The sequence below is a fragment of the Saccopteryx bilineata genome, chromosome 1 (genome assembly GCF_036850765.1).
Source record: "Saccopteryx bilineata isolate mSacBil1 chromosome 1, mSacBil1_pri_phased_curated, whole genome shotgun sequence".
NCBI classification, from domain to species: Eukaryota; Metazoa; Chordata; class Mammalia; order Chiroptera; family Emballonuridae; genus Saccopteryx; species Saccopteryx bilineata.
Window position 1 is genome coordinate 371,806,233 of NC_089490.1, and position 24,457 is coordinate 371,830,689.

Genomic DNA, 24,457 nt, shown 5'->3' on the forward strand with positions numbered 1-24,457 from the left:
CTTAAACATAAAATTGTGTTGTATTTTATCAAAAGCCTTTTCTACATCTATTGATAAGATCATGTGGTTTTTGTTCTTTGTTTTGTTGATATGGTGTATTACGTTAACCGTTTTGCGTATGTTGAACCATCCTTGAGATTCTGGGATGAATCCCACTTGATCATGATGTATTATTTTTTTAATATGTTGTTGTATTCGGTTTGCCAGTATTTTGTTTAGTATTTTAGCATCTGTATTCATTAGAGATATTGGTCTGTAGTTTTCTTTCTTTGTTCCATCCTTGCCAGGTTTTGGTATGAGGGTTATGTTGGCCTCATAAAATGTGTTTGGAAGTATTGCTTCTTCTTCAATTTTTTGGAAGACTTTGAGTAGAATAGGAACCAAGTCTTCTTTGAATGTTTGATAGAATTCACTAATATAACCGTCTGGGCCTGGACTTTTATTTTTGGGGAGATTTTTAATAGTTTTTTCTATTTCCTCCCTGCTGATTGGTCTGTTTAGGCTTTCTGCTTCTTCATGACTCAGTCTAGGAAGGTTGTATTGTTCTAGGAATTTATCCATTTCTTCTAGATTGTTGTATTTGGTGGCATATAATTTTTCATAGTATTCTACAATAATTCTTTGTATATCTATGATGTCAGTGGTGATCTCTCCTCTTTCATTTTGGATTTTATTTATTTGAGTCCTGTGTCTTTTTTCCTTGGTAAGTCTTGCCAAGGGTTTGTCAATTTTGTTGATCTTTTCAAAGAACCAGCTCCTTGTTTTATTGATTTTTTCTATGGTTTTTCTGTTCTCTATTTCATTTATTTCTGCTCTGATTTTTATTATCTCCTTTCTTCAGCTGGTTTTGGGTTGTCTTTGTTCTTCTTTTTCTAGTTCCTTAAGGTGTGAAGTTAAGTGGTTTACTTCGGCTCTCTCTTGTTTGTTCATATAGGCCTGAAGTGATATGAACTTTCCTCTTATTACTGCTTTTGCTGCATCCCAGAGATTCTGATATGTCGTATTTTCATTTTCATTTGTCTGTATATATCTTTTGATTTCTGCGCTTATTTCTTCTTTGACCCATTCATTTTTTAGAAGTATGTTGTTTAGTTTCCACATTTTTGTGGGTTTTTTCCCCTCTTTTTTGCAGTTGAATTCTAGTTTCAAGGCTTTATGATCAGAAAATATGCTTGGTACAATTTCAATTTTTCTAAATTTGCTGATATTGTCTTTGTGGCCCAACATATGGTCAATTCTTGAGAATGTTCCATGTACACTAGAGAAAAATGTATACTCTGTGGCTTTGGGATGAAGTGTCCTGTAGATGTCTATCATATCCAGGTGTTCTAGTATTTCGTTTAAGGCCACTATATCTTTATTGATTCTCTGTTTGGATGACCGATCTAGAGCTGTCAGCGGTGTATTGAGGTCTCCAAGTATGATTGTATTTTTGTTAGTTTTTGTTTTAAGGTCAATAAGTAGCTGTCTTATATATTTTGGTGCTCCTTGGTTTGGTGCATATATATTAAGGATTGTTATGTCTTCTTGATTCAACTTCCCCTTAATCATTATGAAATGACCATTTTTGTCTCTGAGTACTTTTTCTGTCTTGTAGTCAGCATTATTAGATATGAGTATTGCTACACCTCCTTTTTTTTGGGTGTTGTTTGCTTGGAGTATTGTTTTCCAGCCTTTCACTTTGAATTTGTTTTTATCCTTGTTGCTTAGATGTGTTTCTTGTAGGCAGCATATAGTTGGATTTTCTTTTTTAATCCATTCTGCTACTCTGTGTCTTTTTATTGGTAAGTTTAATCCATTTACATTTAGTGTAATTATTGACACTTGTGGGTTCCCTACTGCCATTTTATAAATTGCTTTCTGTTAGTTTTGTATCTAGTTTGATTCTTCTCTTTTGTTTTTCTATCATTTGTTTTTGTTTGTTTGTGTTCCATACTTCTTTCCTCTGTTGCTACCTTTTTTAAGTCAAGTGTTTTTGTGGTGGTTTTTTTAAGGGTGGTTACCATTAAGTAATGAAAAGGGTACCTACCATATTCATTGTAGTACCCTATCTTATAAGTATTTCTGTACTTCATCATCCTTTGCTACTGTTAATCTCCATCCTCTCCCCCCTTTTTTTCCTTTGTTGTCACAGTTTAAGTTTGGTTTTATTGTGTTCTTGGTGGAGCTGTTACTTGTGGTGTTGTTTTCTTTTGTTCTTTGAATCTGGTTGGAAAACCCCCTTTAGTATTTCCTGGAGTGGGGGCTTTCTGTTGATAAATTCTCTCATCTTTTCTGTATTTGTGAATGTTTTTATATCTCCTTCATACTTGAAGGATAGCTTTGATGGGTATAGTATTCTTGGCTGAAAGTTCCTCCCTTTCAGGGCTTTAAATATTGGGGTCCACTCTCTTCTAGCTTGTAGAGTTTCTGCTGAGAAATCTGATGATAATCTAATAGGCCTTCCTTTATATGTTGTACTCTTCTTTTCCCTGGCTGCCTTGAGAATTTTTTCTTTGTCATTGGTTTGTGTCATCTTTATTATGATGTGCCTTGGAGTGGGTTTGTTGGGGTTAAGAAAACTTGGTGTTCTATTTGCTTCTTGAATTTGAGGTTTTAGTTCCTTCCACAGGCTTGGGAAGTTCTCGTCTATTATTTGTTTGAGTATATTCTCCATTCCATTTTCTTTCTCTTCTCCCTCTGATATACCTATTATTCTTATGTTATTCTTTCTGATGGAGTCAGACAATTCCTGTAGGGCTTTCTCGTTTTTTATTATTTTTGAGTCTCTTTCTTCTTCTCTCTGTTGTGCCTCAAGTTGTTTGTCTTCTATTTCACTAATCCTATCTTCAATCTGGGCTGTTCTGTTAGCTAAGCTTGTTACCTCGTTTTTCAGCTCGTGAATTGAGTTTTTCATTTTTGTTTGATTTGTTTTTATAGTTTCAATTTCCTTGGTAATATATTCTTTGTGTTCATTGAGTTGTTTTCTGATCTCCCTATATTGCCTTTCTGTGTTTTCTTGTATCTCTCTGAGTATTTTTAAGATTTCTATTTTAAATTCTCTGTCATTTAGCTCCAAGGCTTCCAATATGTTAAGTCTTTTCTCCATAGATTTTTCCACATCTATTTGTGTTACCTCTCTTTCTTTTGTATCCATAATATTCGATTTCCTCTTTCTTATCGGCATCTGAGGGTGGTCTTATTGATAGCACTAATTAGAATTAATAAAGAGTAAAAATTAAAAAAAAAAAAAAAAAAAAAAAAGGTAAATCACCCCACAAAAAAAACCCAGTAATAATTTATTATTTCCCCCTTTTTTTCTCTCTTCTCTTTCCCTCCTCTCCCCTCCTCAGGGAAATATCGTGCCTATAATGGAGGGCCTGATTTGGGGTGAAGAGTTCAAGGGGCAAAAAAAAGGAAGTAGGGGCCTACTAAATGCAAAAAAAAAAAAAAAAAAGGAAGAAAATCTTAGACAAGCATAAGATGATTTGCTTGTAAGTGATAGTCAACTAAGAGATATAATGAGAGGGATAAGAGGGAACCAGAAAAAAGGACCAAAAAAGAATAATAAAGAAGAAAAAATAAAAATAATAAGTAAAAATCTGTTGTATTAAGTGGAGCGAAGACTAAATACAATGGAGACCTTGGGTTGGGAGGACCCAAAATGCCACAAAAATAAACAAACAAGAAAAAAGAAAAAAAATAAAAACAAAAGCAAAAAAGAGAAATAAAGCCAAAAAAAAGCCTTGAGTCCCAAATTAACTTATTTGTTCGTGATTGAGGATTATATGGGATGAAAGTAAAATGAGAAAAGAAAAAACGAATAGAAAGGAAAAAATAAGAAAAAGAGAACAACGAAGGAAGAAATAAAATAGGAAGAGAAAAAAACAAAATAAAGCAAGACAAAAAAAAAAAAACAAAAGAGGAGAGAGTGAGAGTTAAGTGTTTTGGAGTATAACCTTAAAGGAGGGTGAGGATGAAGAAGAAAAATAAAATGCAACACTCATGGGTAGTGTAGTTCAAGAAAGGGGAAGCATGAGATGGGCAGAGAATAGAAGGACCGAGGTGGAGGATATAAAGGCAAAAAGATAGAAGAAACAAACAACAACAACAGAAAAAAAATATTAGTGGATCAAGTTGTAAAGTCTGTGGGTTTTTCTTGATTTTGAGAGGTTAACTTCTTCCTTTTTCTTTTCTCTCCCTCTTCCTGGTCAGTGACTCTGTACCCCAGGCTCTGCCCCTGTGTCACTCTTAGGTAGGGATTTGCAGTTGATGGGATTCTATGGCAATGTCATATAATTGGCTTTAGTCTTGCTGGAAGTAAAGGCTTGTTGGCGTTTGCAGGGTCCAACGATGAGAGAGTTTGCTTTCCTGGATTCTCTCTCCTAGTCCCCCCTTTCTGAATTAGCAGCCTGGTGATCCAGCTATAAGGCTGCAACTGCTTCTGCCTGGGGAGTAAGAGGCTCAAAGAGCTGGGAAATCCCCACTCTATCCCCACTCAGTGCAAGGCTTTGGGAAAGGCTCTGACAGTCAGGGCCTCCAGTGTAATCAGGCGGGGGTGGGAGTCAATTGTTGTCAAGGTGACTGTTCAGCGCCTATCATTTAGTTGGACCTCTCAACCCAGGCTTTCCACACTTTGTAGCCTGTTTTTGCAGGGAAGAAGAGGCACTAGTCTCTGCTTACGACTAGTGTAGTATAGACCTTATTATCTGCCAAGTCCTTCTTGTTAGCGTTTATCCCTGAATATGGAGGCTCTATCAATCAGAAGTTGCCCCCGCCCCTTTAGCGAGAGGCACTAAAAAATATCACGCCTCTTGTCTTGGATCGCTGAACTGAGAGAGATCTTATCAAATAGAACTGAGGGTGTGCAGATTTCATGGGTTAAGCTAATTTCAGTGATTGGGACGCAGCTGTGCTTCCGAAGGTATTTTAGGCTGCCTGCGCGCGCCCCTCCCCCAACGCTTGATTGTTAGCTTGAATGGCTGGGTGAGGTGCCCCGCCCACGGAGAGAATCTCCCAAGCCTCTCCCGCTCGCCCCGCTGCTGGCGGCTGGACCGCACCAGGCACAGGATAATGGGGCCCCCTGGGTGTGCGGGCCAGCAGGGCGCCCTGGGCGCGTGGAATGCCCAAGGCACGTGCGCGAATGGGGCGCTCCGGGCACCGGTGGCCGGCGTCCCCCACTCGCAGTGTGCGGGCCGCTGGGAACGTCATCGGTGCTCAACCGGACGGGGCGGCGTCGGCTCACGGGGGCTCGCGGCGGCTCGCGTTGGCCGCTCGCTGCGGCTCGCGGTTCCCAAGTATATGGGCTGACTCACCACAGGCGCACTTCCTTGCGGTTTGAAAGAACGTCCCTGTGGTAGATTCCTCCACACCCTCGTCTCTCAGATTCAAGTGATAACAGTCCTTTCGCTATCAGTTTGTGTGGAACTCCGGAATGCTCCGAGGATAAATTTTTCTGTTTCTAGTTGATAAATTTGTTGTGATTTAGGGGAGAGCTGTCGGACGCGCTGCTCACGGCGCCATTTCCGTGACGTCACTCCCTCAAGATTTTTTTGATATTAAAAAAAGTCTTAATTGCCTCATCTTGGATTTGATCTATGGCCTGAAGCTTTTCTGTTTTCACGAGATACTGGAAATTGCAAAAGCATTTATTGTACCCCTCATACCCTAGATTCATTTTATTTAAAAGCTCATTCTTAGTGCATTTTTTCTTCTCTCATTTTGTCATACACAGCAGGAGGAAGCCAGAGGGCACTCATTCCACCTAGAAATCTCTTTAACTATATCACCAAACCCATTAAGAACATTTTCTATTTTCCATGTTATTCCATAGAATAGTGTCCACCATTATTTCCCAAGCATACCATTTTCTCTGGCTTTGTAACATTTTCCTTTCTTTAACCTCAAGGTCATTAAAGTTTCAGTATTACTCCTTGACTCCCTTTAGGTTTTCCCACTCTCCTTGAGGCTCTCTGACTTCCTCTGCCACATGGTGAAAAAGCCAATACCATGTGTTTTAGGTTATTTTTATGATAGCACAGAATTCTGGTACTGTGTTATCATTTGTTGCACCACAAATTACCTCAAACATTGAATCCCCTGGGTCCCAGACAGAGTCCTCCTTGGCCTCATTCTGTGGCACAAATCCAGCATCTCCTCTTATGCCATGGGATCAATAATTCTGACGAGTACAGTTAATTCAAACTCTGTCTATTGCATTATAGGTATGAGGATTCCACATGACCCTGACTACTCCCTGATGGACTCAGTACTCCTTTGGGCACTGACTTCAAACCCACTAAACCTGGTGTACAAGAATCAAAAGTTCCTGGTCCAAGCCTTGTGCTCTGATCTGAACTATGCTAATATCTATTTCTCATTGTGAGCCTAGAAGCCATCGTAAGAGCAGGACCTTGCTAGCAAAAAAAGTGTCATAAGAATTAGGGATTCAAAATTTCCAGGCTTGTGCATCTTAACCAAATGTCCTCAGCCCATGACTCAGGTTCCTACTACATTCCACCAGTGTTGTTAATTTATTGCATGAGAAAGAAAACTTTTTCTGAAAAGACAAGATAGTAAATATTTTAGGCTTTCCTGGCATATACACTCTATTGCACCTGCTCAACTCTGCCATTAGAAAGTGTCACTTGATATAAACGGGCATGGTTGTGTTTCAGTAAAACAAACACTTTTTGTATGAAAGCTAGCAGTGGGCCAGATTTGGAGAGCAGTTTGCTTACTTCTCCTTCAATGTAACAAATATATCATGCTAAGCACTTAATTGATATTGTGACCTAAAATCTTATATACAAACCTTGAAATAGATTTTTAGCAATATCTATGACTGGAGATAAAGTACTTTTTAAAACATTCTAATATAGAAGATATAGAAACCTTCTAATTATCCTCTTGTGCCCTTATTTGAGCACTCAAATTTTATCATTTTTTCTTCATGTACATTTCCTAACTTTGTCAAAAAATAGAACACATGCTTCAGTTGTTTTTAATCATCATTGCTCATCACAGTAACTATGTACCACAGACATTTCACTTCTCAAAAACTTACCCTTTGGTTAAATTATATTCAGGGTTGGCTGTATAACTATGGGGTCTAATGAAAAACAAAAATGCAGGCCCTTGTTCAAAAGCTAGAAATTTTTTTTCTTTCTTCCATGGTCTTTCTCTCAATTGTCTTTTTTTTTTTAATTTGCTATTAAGTGTGACATTTTCTCAGGTATGAAGAAAGCTGTGTCATAAGGGTGGACCCTCTCTCATAAGAGTCCAGGGTCCTGCCACATGACAGAGTGGTACAGAGTGTACGTGTCTGACCTCAATCCTCTCTGTAACAGCGCCTAAGTTCCCAATTGGGGAAGAAGGGGGCAGCAGTCACTGGGCAAAAGCAGAGCATCAGGTGGCCAAGAACCAATCACAGGAAGGTAGAGAGGCAAGGCAATGTGTCCTTGCATGTGAGCTGAAGCTGCAAGTCTTTGGCACATGTTCCATTTTCCTGTAGGACTTCACTTACATAACAAGTTCAAAGATAAAATTATTAAGATTTCAAAAGAATGACTATAGAGCATTAAACCCTAAGCATGAGGCCCTTGTGTCAGCATTGCCTCTTGGAGCTGGTACTGACTATATTCTATCTTTCAATACACACTCATGATAATTTGAGTAACTATGATGCCACTGAAAATCATAGCTTACTATCTTTTCTTTTACTCCTAACTTTCCCTAACAAGAAAGATAACCATGTACTCATCAAATATGTATATGAGCAACCCAATCCCAAGTTTTCATTTCAAAGATCTGTCCCATAGGGATATTCCTGGTCTAATTACTAAATCTATGAGGATCCTAGTAGGGTAGAGGAGGGGGAGACCATCTACTCAAAGGTGGTGATTAAATAAACTCAAGAAAAAGACTATTTATAAAGTTGTTGGGCAAGGTTAAGGAAAAGTAACAAGGAAGAATTTAGTGCCTTGAAAAAAAATAGCATCCCTTTTAAGTCTGCAAGGATGATAGAGGGAGTTTTATTCTGAAAGAAAACTTTAGTTGGAGAACAACCAGACTGCAGAACTCATCCATTGTCAGTCACACACCAGGAAGGAGGAAGTTGGTGAAATAATTATTCTACCTCTCTTCCCTCCACCCTCTGGTCTCCTACTGGTGCCTCTCATCTGCCAACCAAAGCATTCCAAAAGTTAGCACTCATAAAGGTCACACTTTTGAGGTTAAGAACAACATAGGATACATTGAAAAACAGAAAGAATATAACAAAACAGAACATAAAGGACCAGTCATATTCACTTATGTGCCTACTGCCTACACCTAGCAGTGCTCAACCCAACCACCACCAAAAATGAAATGATGATGGTAACGATAATAATGTGTGCAGACTAAGTGTGCTGAAATTTCCAATTTATAAAGTCAGGCCAACCAATCTTCAATCATTTTCACATTTTGAAAATTAAAGTTTACAGTCTCTAAACTGGGCCCAGGCTGGATAACTCGGTTAGTTAGAGCTCCTCCAAAAATGCAGAGGTTTACAGTCGGATCCCTGGTCAGGGCACATACACAAACAAATCGATGTTCCTCTCTTAATCAATAAAATAAAAATGAAAAATAAAAGAATCTCTAACTGAGAACTAACTGTTTTGCTGATCCACGACTTTGCATCACCATGGTGGAGTAGCTTTGCATCAGCCATCAGGGATAGTTCCTTGTTCTTTCTGTCTTGCAATAATAATTATTATAGGCAAAATATGTGCTAAATTAATTTAGAGTGCTCACTTTGGCAGCACATATACTAAATTAATTGACAGAAATTTTCACAGCAGTAATTTGGAATGCATTGTCAAAGATAGTGCTCCACAGACACTCATGTTATGCCAGGCTCCTTTCATAATTGTTTGGAATATAATAGAATATAATAAAATAATTATATTATAGTATAGTATAGTATAATAAAATATAATAAAATAATTCTATTATATTATATTATAATAAAATGAAGGTAAACTAGAAGAGGAGTGGAAGATAATATACCTTAGAAAAACTGTTATGTAATACATGTGATTACTTAGTAAGAAAATTTGTCATACTCATGGATAATAGCAAGAATGATTGCATATTCTAATAATATGAATGTACAAAGCATTAGAACTAACTCTGTCTTGAGGTACAGGGAAACAGTAATATACTTCTGTTTAAAAGCTGATTAACTAGATATTAAGTTATTTAGAAACCAAATAAGCTCCTTATCATTCAAGGTTTCTATTTGAAGACAGCAGAAGCCACTCTAGTTAGTTCAAGTGGAAAAGCAATTTATTAAAAGGCACCACACAAAATCTCAAGGATCTGGGAAGGGTAAGGTATTAGGTTTAGAGAGTATCCAACTAAAGAAAACACTAAAACAACACTCTGAAGATGGACACTGAACATGAAAATAGCACTACTCCAACCTAACAACTTTATATTTTAGTCATATCTATAAAAATAATATTTAAGGATATAAAATAAAATTTGAATAAAATTTTAAAAGTTGTATATCATCTTAGGAAAGCTTACTTCTGTCACATCCCTGCTTTAAACTATTACTAGTTTCTCTCTAGGATAAAGACAAAACCCCTTCACAAGGCAGATGAGGCCAGTGTGGTCCTGGCCCCGCCTCTTCTTCTTCCATATTGTCCATTAAGTGGCTTCCCATCACCATCACCTCCACTCCCTGGCATTAAACCATATCCAGTTGTGCCCTTATATAGTACATCAGGGAGCACAGGTCCCGTAAAGTCCTCTCTTCTCCTGGTTTTTCCTGGTGCTGTTGACTCAGGGCTAGCATAGTGACTGAAAAAGGGATTGTCACGCTCTCTCTGGAGCATCCCTTTAAATTTACTGTTGGAATTCGCCCTGATCCTCACTACCCCCACACACACCACAAAGTTCCCCTGACTTGTTTCCTTAGCATCCCCTGCCTAGTCTCATTGTAACATTGACCACATGATGTTGGAATTGAATTGCTTGCTCATTATTAGTCCACCTTCTCCAGTGTTCTGTGAAACTGAGAGCAGAGCTGGATCTGGTGCAAAATAATTATGCATTCAATAAGTGGACTAAATTTCCAATTTCTCTTATGTGAAATAAAAGAGTTTGACTAGATGAACTAGAAGACGATATGGTCCTATAGACAGTAACACTGATAGGCTTATCCCAAACCCAGGAAATACCTTTTCTTTGTATTCCTTTGGTTCTGGGCATCTGATATACTCCCAAGTGTCGGGAATCAGAATCTGTAATTGCCATGAACTATTAGGATCTCATGTGGTTTGGTCGTGCAAGGGGACTGCGTTTCCCAGCTGCCTAGCATCTGAGTCCTGTGTTTCCCATATAGGATTCTGGGCCCTGAGCATCATATGAGGGGGTAGCTGAGGTTGAGTCTCTAGGGCTGGAGTTCTCAGTCTGTCCTGGACAGCTGATTCAGGGTCTAGTGATCCGGTCAAGACTGCCATTCATGGGAAGTTGGAGCAGGACCTAAGCCCTATCAGGCAACAAAATGTGTTTTAGCATGCCTATGGTGAGTTCTGGTTCTTAGGCTGGTGCACACAGGTGCTGCCCAGAGAGTTGGCCAGGCTGGTTCACATGCTAACTGCCATCCAGGTGTGGACCCCTACGTGTGGAGGAAGAAGCTTACTTAGCCTGAATGGGATTGAGAAAAATCAAAGAATTCCTTGAAACTCAAGAGAGGAGGAGGGCTGGGGTCTGAATGGTTAGAATAAATTACTGGCTTTCTTTGGATCAATACTGTGCAGGATTCCTAAGGATAAGGACCTTGGGCCCCATTCTACTGGTGCATATTCATCAGCTATTGCAACTTATTTGGGCTAAAGGTAAACCACAGAGAGGGCAGGCTCATTTACTACTGCTCTTGCCCTGGATTGGTCAGGGAGGACTGCCCAGTTAATGTACAGTAATGGTGACTAAGAAACCACACTTGGCCTACAGGATATATTCTGTCGTATTCCTAAGCATCAATAGTACATTAATTTTATTCTACTTCCTTCCTTTCCTTCCTTCCTTCCTTCCTTCCTTCCTTCCTTCCTTCCTTCCTTCCTTCCTTCCTTCCTTCCTCCTTTTCTTCCTTCCTTCCTTCTTTTCTTTTTATGACGCAGAATCTAAACAAAAAGAAAAAAACATTGGCAGTTACACAGGGAAAGATATTTAGAAGGCAGTGCAATTCTGCCACTGAGTAGTCATGGAGAGTCAGAAGATGAGCATGACCTCTGCGTTGGCTAATGCCCTAGTGCTGATGCTGTTTCCTGGACTAACAAATATATCTCTACAGCCAGGTTTGCATTAGAAGAAGAGTACTAAGTATGCTGAATCTGAGGGACCTGTGAACTATTAAGTATAGATAGAAGAGTTTTTTTATTCCTTCCCCCACAAAACTGCATTTGTGTTTAGACTTTGTGATCCCTTAGAACCAATTTTGTGTTAAAAGTTTTATTAATTAACTTATATTTTTCCGTCTTTACTCTTGAATTTCCTTCCATTCTTCTGCTATAAAATTATTTACTTTAATATGAATAGTAATTATATGTGTGTATATATATATACATACATCAAATCATCTTCCACAAACACTTGTATAATTTGCAGGTGTCCACTCTTTTTCTTTAGACTATGCAATTTCTAAGAGCAGTAACTGAAACTTTCTCTTTAATATGGTGACACTTGGAAAAATCTCTAAAAAATTAGCTCAAATTCTAATGAATTAGAAGGCCCAGTGAGCTTCTCAGTATTTAAACAGGATGATCTTGTTTTGTTATTGCTGCTGCTGTTGTTGCTGTCATTAGCATTCTGAACACATTCTCTACTCTGATTTAAATCAAGATTACCCTAGATGCTAATCTATGTAGGATAATTTTTTAGGGAAAGATCAACTTGTAAGTATATCTAAAGGAATGAAAACTGTGAGGTTCCCGGCTCTTGGTTCAGGGTGTCAAACAAGAGGTGACCTGTAGCAACTGCATAGACAAAATTGTTCAAAAAAAATAGTGAAAAGGGACTAAAATATGTCTTTGATGGATGTATCAGGTTGGAGTTTTCTGGCATGCAATAAATAAAGTCGCCACTTCCTTTGGAGGCGTGCTCCACATGAACCCACTTAAATTTCAGCCATGAAGTCCCACTAGGCTTATAAACTTTTACTATTTGGAACCATTGCCTCCTGCCCAGCTAGTGAGCTAAGGTGTATCCCTTGATCTTGGCATATCTGTGGTATATCTCTTCGCAATAATTTGTACAATTTAGAGGTCCATGGGGTCTCTAGTCCAATTACACTGTAGCTAACAGAGGTTTTTTTGTCACATAACATTTGACTTCTTTTCAGAAAAGACCACTCTGGAGTACAGCAGACTTCACTCTCAGTACTGTCATTTTATTTTAATGAGAGGCAAAGGTGTGTTGTCTAGGAAGCCCTTGACAGAATATCATTACAATGAGATGTTTAGATGTTTGTCTGGCACTAAAGTTCCCATTAGCACTTACAGAGAGTCCCAGACAAATCTCTTTATAAATGCTATTCAGACTGCCATGACAGAAATCACAACATTTACTCAGTCTTTTCATATATGCTCGATTTTTCTCTTTAAATTATAACCAAGCAATATTAGCACAACTGTAGTAAAATAAAGTTATATGCAGAAATACTTGAACAAAGTTTTGTTTTTCCTTTAGTGTCTTGTTATTTTCTTACAGAAAAATTAAAATAAAAAGTAGGTGATAAGTCTTTAAGAAACATCAGATATTGGAAAATAGAAAACACCAGTTTAAATCTGTGCACAATAATACAAATTTTAACACTTAAAGAGTGACACAAGTTTAAATATAGTTATACAAGATATATGTTTATAAAATTTTGGAAAGAAAACAAAGCAATATAAAATAAAGCAGATATTAATGTTAATGTATAAATAACCAAAACATTAATAATTTTTTCTTGACAAATGAATGATCTCTAGATGGTGTTAAGAACACTGCTTCTCTTGACTTCTTATAATTATAGATCAAGAAAATGTCTATGGCTAGAAACATAGACATTATTTGAATATTGGAAACTTAGGGGAGCAATGGCTACAGACTTTATTGTTTAGAATCAGTCAGATAACTTGTCATTTCTATGTTTTAATGATCTAATAGCTTCAGTGCTTTTCATTTCTATGTCTGTGAGCTACAACTGCAAGCATATGTCTATATGAAACAATGGCAATGATTTTGGCTTACCATTACCTAATCAATGCAGAAAAACACTAGCTGCTGCTCAATATTTTTAATACTGGATGGGAAACTGGTTTTAATACAGTCAGAATCAGCCCTGGCCGGGTAGCTCAGTTGGTTAGAGCATCATCCTATAATACCAAGGTTACAAGTTTAATGGTTTAATCTCCAGTCAGGACAGATACAAGAATCAAACCAAGAAATGCATAAGTAAAGTGAAATAACAAATCGATGTCCTCTCTCTCTCTCTTTTTTTTCCTCTCTAAATAAAAAAAATAATAATAAACATAGTAAAACTCTGGAGGGCAGCATTTCTCAAACTTTTGTCTAAAACTGACTGGAGAATAATTAAATATAATGTAGTGTTTTAAGCCCCACAAACATCTAAACTAGAATTTCTGAGAAAACTGTGTAAGGTAAAATAAATATGTAGTTTTAAAGAGCTCCTCAAGAAAATTTTTTCACACTAAATATTCGGAAAAACATTTTTCAGAATTATAATATATTAGGTGAGTAATGCAAGCTATTCTAGAATTTCCTGCCCTGGCCGGTTAGCTCAGTGGTAGAGCGTCAGCCTGGCATGCGGGGGGACCCGGGTTTGATTCCCGGCCAAGGCACACAGGAGAAGCGCCCATTTGCTTCTCCACCCCCCATCCTTTCTCTCTGTCTCTCTCTTCCCCTCCCGCAGCCAAGGCTCCATTGGAGCAAGGATGGCCCGGGCGCTGGGGATGGCTCCTTGGCCTCTGCCCCAGGTGCTAGAGTGGCTCTGGTCACGGCAGAGCGACGCCCCGGAGGGGCAGAGCATCGCCCCCTGGTGGGCAGAGCGTTGCCCCTGGTGGGCGAGCCGGGTGGATCCCGGTCGGGCGCATGTGGGAGTCTGTCTGACTGTCTCTCCCCGTTTCCAGCTTCAGAAAAATATAAAAAAAGAAAAAAATAGAATTTCCTTTTAAAGTCTTTTCTGTCTCCAGATCAAATCAGTTACATCACTTCAAAGTTACTGATATCTAATTTTTATTATCAACACCACAGCATGTTGGGACTCTGATACTCTATTTAAAAGAGTAGCTTCTAGCCACTTACAGCTAGTAAGTATTTGCAATAATGCGACTGAGAAATGAAAGTTTTAATTATATTTTATTTAAATTTGTTTAATTACAATTTTATAAATAAATACTTAATTCATATATTGTGAACAGTTTTTTTCATATATATCATTGAATTTATTCCTAGGTATATAATATTTCTTTACTGATTTTAATTTGTTGTGTTTACATATATTCTAGTGTCCCCCCAAATGCATCCTCCTCTCCTCTGTAATCCCCTCAACATCCTCCTTGTCCGCCTGGCCCCAACGCCCTCTCCCCTTCCCTCCAGGATTTGCTTTTCTGCTCTCTGTAATGCCATGTTAAGTGTATATAATTTCACCAATCTCTTTCCCTTCTTTTATCCCTTCCTAACATCCCCTTTCATTCTGTATGTTTTCCCTCTGGTCCCTTTGATCCCACCTCTGTCTTTATTCTGTTCCTCAGTTCACATTGTTCATTGGATTCTTCAAATGAGTGAGGTGGGAATGCAGATTGCTGCAGCCACAGTTGAAAACAGTATGGAGATTCCTCAAAAACTTAAAAATGGAACTGCCTTTTGACCCAGCCATCTCATTTTTAGGAATATATCCCAAGAACGCCACATCACTGATTCAAAAGAAGAAATTCACCCCCATGTTTATGGCAATGTTGTTTACAATAGCCAAGATCTAGCCCAAGTGTCCATCAGTGGATAAGTGGATTAAAAAGTAGTGGTACATATACACAATGGAATACTATGCGGTCATGAAAAAGAAGGGAATCTTACCTTTTTGCAACAACATGGATAGACCTGGAAACTATTATGTTAAGTGAAGTATATGTGAACTTTTAAGTGTGTTTGAATCAGTAGAAAATGTGAATCTACTTTTTTTTAACTTTTAATTTTATGAAATTTCAATATAAGTCAAGTAATTCTAATGGAAATTTAACAACCAAATTGAGGTGTGTACATTAATACATAAAGATGTCAAATGTATACTATGGAAAAAAAAGGAATACACTCTATCTTAATAATTTAATTTATTTATATTCTAAAATAATAACTTGTATATCTTAAGTTATTTAAAATCATTTTTAACTCAACTTTACCTGTTTCTTTCTGTTTTCAATGTGGCTAGTAGAAAGATTTTAAATCGTATACATGAATTTTTTTATATTTTTGTTGTAGAACACTGTCCTAGAGTGAGGAAACTGATGTTATTAAGTGTGAGCAGGACTGTCCTAACCATTAATGAAAGAAACATGCTTTCAGAAAAACCTCAAAGACAAGGGAAGAACAAAGAAGACCTGGGAGTCAGCATTGGGCCTGGTAGGCAGGAAAATTAAAATGATAAGAATGGAAAATTCATCTATTTCACATTTTAACTTAATAATGAAGTAAACGTAAATAATAGTGTCAGACTTTTTTTGCTAACTCTTCCTTCTTTGTTCAGTATGTAGGACTTTTTTATTCCTGGCACAAGACTGACACCAAAGAATCAATGTGTTCATAAATAAGAATAGTTTTCTTTACGGAGTAAGGTATTGACAATGTTTCAGTCATTCTATTTCATAATTAATATTGTCATTAAACATCCTGCATAAGAAATATCATCTTCACAGTTGTTCTTCAATTTTATCTAACAGTCATTCAAAGAAGACAGACTGACAGAGGGTAAAAATAAGGCTAATGACACAAAAGATCCAGTAAAGCAATCTCAGCATGTGTTAAAACCATGAGAATCTCCTTTCTTCTCTTCCATCCCTTCTAGTCTCTCTTATTTCTACCATTTTTATGGCTTTCTTTCCTTTCCTGAACAAGCAATATAGCCTTAGAGCTATTAGGTAAGGCCACACAAGATAATAATCAGCACTAACTGGAAAAGAGTCATAATGGCCCAAAGCAGGGATCAAAGCCCAGGGAGTGGAGGAAGGCATTCCCATAGGAGAGAAATGGGAGTGAAGAATGGAAGTCCCAGCAAAAAGAAAGACAGTCCAATATGGGATATTCAAACTCAACGAGGTGGGGGTAGAACAGGCAGCCTTTTGGAGAGTACCAAAGCCCAGAATGGGTGCTACGAAATTATTTGACACAGGGTATCAGAGCATAGGCGGAAGAAGGTGAGTTTTCTATACAGGTGGGTAGTAGTTGAGGCTGGGAAGAAGAAGTCTAAAATACTAAAGTATTTGGAGATGATAGAATATCATGTTCTCACCTCTGGCAGTAGCTCATAAAAATAAGCTATTGTTAAATCTGTTCTTGCAACTTTTTTTATACATTTTACAAAAATTATAAAAGACTCATTAGAATAAAGTATATTTTTAAAACTCTAATGCATTAGATGGTTTTTAAATATTTTCTTTCTAGATATAGTTATTTTTCCAGTTGCTTTAGTTTTCTCAACTAGGTAAGAACCAAGGTCATAAGCTAAGAGATGGTGAGGGCTTTTGAAAGTTTGAGAAGAAAGGAGAAATGTAAAGTAGCTATCTAGGAAAATAGGGGAGAGAAAAGGCTGGGGACTTACAGCATGGCGCTAGACAATTTAAGGACCCACTTGAATGTAGAAACCATAAATTTAAAATGAAGTCAGAATTATTTTAGGTATAGTCATCTACAAAGGAGCAGGCTGGAGTAGAAAAAAAGTTTAATTTAACTTGGATTGTGGTTTTTCCAGGGAATATGAAAAACAAAAGAAAGAAAAAGCAGTTGAGGATGTTTGCAAGGTAGTTATAATGATTGAATATAAACTTCTATAGGTTACAAGATGATGTACGTTGTGGAAGGCTGTGCTGTTTTTCTGACTCAGTTTTATTAATGCAGGTGTTCCTAAAATCCATTCATTCATAATTGGAGAAAAAATTAGCCTTCCTGGTGTTTTGTTAAAGATGAAGTGCCATAATACCTTGTATATTTATTGCTCTGTGTATCTCCAGCACTAATGTCACAGCGTTATTCTATCATTATCACGTGTGTCTGTCTTCCCAACAACACAAAAAGGTTCTCAAAGATGAATCTCTTTATTTCTTTTAAGTACTCAGCAGAAAGTCTGATACACAGAAACCCATCTGTCTTATAGGAAGTCAGTTTATTTTTTTTGGAACAAAATCACCATCTTGTGGCAAAATAGAATATTGTCACTATAGACTTAAAAAGAGTCATTGTATCTTAATAATTATTGGCATAAATATAATTACTTTCTGGTCTTCTGACTCTAAAATAGATAAGATTAAGTGGAAAACAGCATCTTGAAGGCACTCAATTTTAGCATTTCTGCTTTATTCTCTGTCTATATGATCTAAGTGTTTGGTTCTATTTAACTGTATTTTGTTCTATAAACTGAATGTATTATTTTCTGTATTAAATTTTGTAGTAGTGACATGCTTCCTTAAATTTGGAGTAGTTTCTTTGTTTGTTTCAAGGGGATATTTTTCATATTTGCTTAAGATTGGAAGGCTTTTTCTTAAAAAAAACAAACAAACAAACAAACAAAAAAAAACAACACCAAGAAAATCCTGGAATTTTCCAGAGCCCAAGCACGGAAAGTAGGACTTCTTAAGAAGTGAAAGCCCTCAGGAACACAGGCAAGTTCATCACTTGGGATCTGATTATATCTTGGCCCTCTGATTATTTTTCTCTCTCTGAAGAGCCTTCATCTGATCCTTCAACTTGAAAATGTTTAGCAATGACTGGCCTTGGTCCCTTTCTACTCAAGGTCATTTGTTTTAAATCTACCAGCTAATTGACACAATCTCTGTGTCTCAATACCAGGAGGCAGAAGAGTTATCTGATTAGCCCAGATAATCTTTTCTCAACTGGCCTGTCTATGGATGATTTTCTTTGACCATTTTTTCTCTCCTAGTTCAATTAATTGTCTTAACAAAACTCCCCTATTTTAATTAGTTGTGATAACAAATAGGTCAATAATTTCACCAAGGCTCAAACAGCAACAGGACCACAGAGAACATACATGGTTACAGGATTGGCTATAAGGATAGAGTCTTACAGGATTGTGGAAGAAGTAAGGTCTAGAAAGGAGAGTTGGACAATCAGAGAATACTTAATAATTGGCTTCCAGAAGAATATCTAGCAATAAGTCTCAAAGAGTCTTATGGAAATGCAAATTTGGTCTTAATGGTCTGGTGAAAAACATCCCAAAACTGAATGGTATTATACTGTTTTTAGTATTCAATTCTCTAGTAGTGACACATTTTCTTAAATTTGGAGGAGATTTTTTGCTTCTGATGATATACTTACTAACTTTTATGATTTGCCCTGATAGCAATGGGGATGGTAACTTGATGAAGTTGTTGCTAAAAATTCCAAAATTACTAGTCCGTTTCATAAAATAATGTCAATTTTTTCCAGTTTAACATCTATGAGATGCATGAAATTTAAGTTATATACTCTATGGTTTGTATTTCTATACCTTTAATCCCTGGAATTTATTAGGATTCTAAGAAAACTATGAAGGTATTATTCAGTTCTTTTTAAATATTAAAGCAGATTGAAGTCCTATATTAGTTTAAGAATACCTATAGGCAGGTTTCTGAGAAGTCTTCTGGAGACTAATATAGTCAGCCATTTTTTACAGACCTGGAATCATCACTGAAGAAAAGTGCTGGGTATTAATTAGAATTATTTTTTCCAAAATAAGAAAATTACAGAGTAGATTTTCTAAGATGTATGGCAAAGATGTTATGGAGAAGGAGGATTTTAAGTACAAATGTTTATTGATGGATTTTAAAGTTTTCCGACAAGAGAATACAGCCTGACCAGGTGATGGCACAGTGTATAGAGGGTTGGACTGAGATGCAGAGGATCCAGTAAAAAATCTTCAGTGTCGCTGGATTGAATGCGGGGTCGTTGGCTTGACCATGGGATCATACATATGACCCCATGGTCATTGGCTTGAGGCCAAAGGTTCACTGGTTTAAGCAAGGGTCACTTACTCTGCTTTAGCCCCCAGTCAAGGCACATATGAGAAAGCAATCAATGAACAACTAAGATGCCGCAACAAAGAATTGATGCTTCTCATCTCTCTCCTTTCCTGTCTGTCTGTCCCTATCTGTTCCTCTCTGGGTCTCTCTCTCTCTCCTTGTCTTTCTCACTAAAAACAAAAACAAAAAAAACCAAGAAAATACAGAAAAGGAAAAAAGTCAACTAAATTTTACTGACACAAGTTGTGAAGTGTTAGGGGAGAAAGCGTGTAGAGGTTGTGTGTCCTCCTCCTAGCTCAATAACACTGAATTTGCTTCTTTTGACTGAAAGAGCAAGATAGGCTTAAACTGATATATGGCGGTCTGTGGTAAGAAACGTTTTCCTTTAACACATATAATATAAGAAAAAGAAAGCTCTGAAATAAGCAGTCTTAGTTTCTGATACTGCAGTATTTTTTTTTAAATATGTTAACATATTTGAGAAGATTGCTGTTCAATCCCACAGCACATATGACCAGGTCAAAGCCCATAACAGTCTACGGGATGCTTATCTCTTTGCCATTTTATATTGCCTTACTTGAATATGAACTGGAAGAGGAAATGTACTACAATCTCATGCTTATGTTCAGTGCAAAGTATAAACTAGAAGAAAAAAGGATATGTATGAATGATGTCCCTGTCTAATAAAGAGATGCTTTTTAATATTTATTATCAAGCCTGTGGCTATAGAATATGAGAATCAAAGAAAACTGGTTAATTTGAAAGTAAAATAATAATAATAATAATAATAATAATAAAGCACTGATTAAAGTTAGCAAAATTTATTATACCAAAGGGCTTATAAGGGTTGAAAAATACATATACCTGTAAAATTTATTGTATAACCTAGCAATATGTTATAGAGGTACAACCTTCCAGGGACTGGAATAGAAGGAAAGTACACATTGCCAAAATAAATGATCCTTGTGTTGTGACACCACCTTAACTTATACTAGAGGAAATTACCTGTTCCTGCAATAAATTATTGCCTAGCCAGTTACGGTTACCTTACTCATAAAAATATATCTATCACAATCACTCCAAATAATGGACACTTTTTCAGTACAATTTCTAATTCCTACTTTCACTCTAGTACAATGTCCTTGTCAGTCAACATTTCCTGCAGTTTCACTTTCAACCTAAATCTTCTCCTGCCCTGATTGATGATTGCTTAGATCTATCAATAGCTCCCTCCTCTAAGCGGAAACTCAATATCTAGTGTCAATGGTCAGAGAATTACTGAACACCATTCCTATTCCCAGATGCTAGTAACAATTTAACTATAACTTAATCATTTCTATTGGACATAAAAATGATTGTGTTAAAAAGAAAACCTCACACCCAAAATGTCATCACTTATGCTAAATAAAGACCATGGTACCAAATCTAGATTTATTTATTTTATATTTATATTTTGCTGTTAAAATAAAAGTATCAATTTTATTGACATGTTTGGGATAAAATGGACTTCACAGACAGAATAGCCTGAGACACCGGAGTATAACATTGCAACAGACAGGTTAATACTCTGCCCTCATCCTCTTCCTCAGCACTATCTGCTCATCTTCTTCATAACTCTTCCCTGGGCCAGCCATGTCCTCACTGGCCTCTGAAATGTCCCTTCTTCCAGGCCCTCACCCACATACCAATGAACAAAAGCATGTTTGGCATGCATCAGGTCAAACTTGTGGTCCAGGGGAACCAGACTTCAGGAACAGCTGTGGTGTTGCTCAGCATGTACACAGCTCACTGTGCTTTGGCCAGGTCTCCCCCAGGTACGAAAGCGACAGGCTGGTAATTAATGCTAATTTTGAAGCCCATTGGATACCAGTCCACAAAATGGATGCTGCACTTGGTCTTGATGGTGGCAACGGCAGAATTAACATCTTTGGGAACCACATTACTACAGTACTACAGGAAGCAAGCCATGTATTTACTATGGCGAAGATCACAGTTCACCATCTGGTTGGCTGGCTCAAAACACATTGGTGATTTCTGTTACAGTAAGCTGTTCATGGTAGGCTTTCTCAGTAGAGATGACAGGGGCATATGTGGCCAGAGGAAGTGGATGCAAGGACAGGGCACTAGGTTGGTCTGAGATTCAGTCAAATCAATATTCAGGGCTCTATCAAACCTGATAGAAGCAGGGATAGAGGTCAAAATCTAACTAATAAGACACTTAAGGTTAGTAGGTTGGGTGCTTGATATCAAGGTTTCTATGACAGATATATAGATGTCTCATTGTCATCCATGAAAGCACAATCAAAGTGCTCCAGGGTGGTGTGGGTGGTGAGGATGGTTGTTTAGAACTCAACTACAGCTGGGGAGACATGGAGGGCTGGGTAAATGGAGAAACCCAGCTTGGACTTCTTGCCATAATCAACAGAGAGATGTTCCAACAGCAAGGAGAACCAGTTCCCCCACCAGAACTGTGGAAAACCAAGAAGCTCTGAAGACTGGGCACTGATGTATTGGTCAGCCAGTTTCCTAATTCAGTCCAAAATGGGGTCAGTGTTGTCCTTGCCAATATGTAGTATCTGTGGGCTTAGTTATTGGCAGCATATTTTTTGTCTTTGATGAGCTGTTCATGGTAAAAGAGCTGACTGTAGGTACCAGTGTGAATTTCATCAATGACTGTGGGTTCTAGGTCTACAAATACTGCCCCAGGTAAATTCTTGCCAGTACTTGTCTCACTGAAGATGGAGTTGAAGGAGTTATCTCCTTCCTCCCATGGTCTTGGCATCTGGCTATTGGGCTCATACTATTTTCCAAGCAATAGAGCTCCCAGCAGGCATTGATGATCTGTACACCAACCTGACCAATGTGAATGGAGATGCTCTCATGCATAACTGAGACTGGCCGGTTTCTGTGGGGCTGGAGGAGGTGAGGGGAAGACAACAAGGACCTACCACTGAAAAACTACCAAGGGATATGGGAGAGAAGTCCTAAACTGAAATTTATTACTTGACCTAGTTACTGTTTCAGCCTCTGCAAGAAACATAATCTTAATCAACCAGTCTACAATCTTCTGGTCAACACCAATGAGGCAATCTTTCATATGGGCTTTCTCCACCTCCATCTCCCCAATACAAAAGAAGAGGCAATCTTCATGACAAAACAGAGAAAAACCTTGCCACCCTTTTTCTTCTTTTTCTTTTTCTTCTTCTTCTCCTTTCTTTTTATAGTAGGTCTCTTGCCCTGCTCTTTTTCCCATAAAAATTGTCCATTTTGTACAACCCCTCTGCAGTATCCTTCTAGTTACTAGACAGGATGCTGCAGAATTCATGAATTGCTTGATGAAGCCAATTAGGCCTTCAATTTACTTGGTTGAATTTTGTTCTTTAACAAACAGAGGACTGTAACTAGTAGATATTAAGGCATGTTGCAAGACTTTAAAGCTTGGTTCACTCTGGCATCATACATTTTTTAAAAAATCAATTTTTTTCAAGTGAAAATATATCATCATACACAAATTTCAATAAAATGTTCAGCTTTTAAAAAGGGTCCTGAAGATTTTTTATTTTATTCGGGGATAGCTGAAGGTCACAGGATGACTAGTTAAAGTATAATAAGTGTGTCTACTCAAAATTGATGGTTAGCTCTGGGAACTTAGAATTTTCCTGGGAAAAAAATATTTTTCTCGTTTTTAGAAAATAGAAAGAAAAAGCCAGTAAACGTTCAGGCCTCCTGCCAAAAGAAAATTATCTACGCCTAGAATGGACAATTCCCAGCATATGAAGATTTTTTTTCTCTCATTTCCATGGCATAGTCACGTCTTATTCCAAGAGCCTCTGATAGTTGCAAGAAAATTGTTGCACCACTGGGCCTCATTAAGACTACCTCTCCTTTTATAACAATTGTACATCAAAGTACTGGTATTTTTCCCTATTGAGCACACATAGTAAAATTCCTCATACATTTAAAACTTGGGAATAATTACTCAGAAAATAAATTAATGCCTGTTGAGTTGTTGCTAACACATGAACACATGATAAGAAGGGTGCTTAGTGATTTACAGTCTTACTACTTGAGACAATTGACCAAGTTTAATTACTATCTTGACTCTATATAGAAGAGTACTGAATCACAAAAGTTAAGCAATTTGTCCAAAGTCTGATAAGTGAGGCAGAGATTGGATTTGTTTCAGTTGTATTGTATATAGCATTAATACTTCTCTTATAAGAATACAATTTAAAAATTAACATTTATTGGACACCTCCCAAGATAGAGCTTTAGGGTTAGATATTGAGACAGAAAAAGAGACTGTACTTCTCTCTGCCCACTAGTCTGCTAAAAGATGGATGAAAGAGCATAGCACTGTTCAGGGTGTCTCCATGGAAGTATATTTACAGTGTGACATTTACAAAATCTATTGGATTTACTGTGTTTTCAATAATAAATACTGATTTGAAAGAAAGTATCATATGATCTCACCTAAATGTGGAATCTAGTAAAATAACAAAATAGAAACAAAATAAAGTAACTAAAATAGAAATAGTCTCATAGATACAGAGAACAGACTGACTATTGTCCGAGGTGAGAGAATCGGAGGCTGGGTGAAAAAAAGTGAAGGGACTAAGAAAGAAATCTCATAGACTGACAACAGTTTGGTGATTACCAGAGGGAAGGCAGGTGAGGGGAGACAGAAAAAGGAAAAGGAGATAAATGATGATAGAAGGAGACTTGACTTGGGGTGGAGAAGACACAATACAATATACAGATTATGTATTATAGTATTGTACAGCTGAAATCTATGTAATTTCGTTAACCAGTGTCACCACAATAAATTCAATAAAAAATAATAATAATAACACATACTGATTGCTACCAAGTCTCATTGTTTTTATCAGTGATATACTAGTGGAAGCCTCTCCCTCTAACCTGCAACACCGCAGGGGTCTCCTAAAATGCCTTTTTAACTCCATTCTTGACCCTCTGTAGTCAGTGTCCCTAAAGCAGTCAGGGCAAGGTTCTGACAAAGTAAATCCCATCATATTGTACCTTGACCAGGATCCTTCAACATTGTCCTGCCAAATTGGATTTCGACTCCTGTCTCCCTCCCTGGCCTCATTTTTTTACTCTTCTTCCCAGTTCTTTACCATGTGATAGCCACTGGCCCTGCTGAAATCCAAATCAGACAAAGCTCACTCTTGCCTCTGACC

General features: G+C 37.5%; 1 pseudogene; it reads right to left on the bottom strand.

Annotated features, from left to right (window-relative positions):
- Window positions 1-20,735: 20,735 nt before the first annotated feature.
- LOC136319664 (tubulin alpha-1C chain pseudogene) lies at window positions 20,736-22,142 on the bottom strand (annotated as a pseudogene).
- Window positions 22,143-24,457: the final 2,315 nt, after the last annotated feature.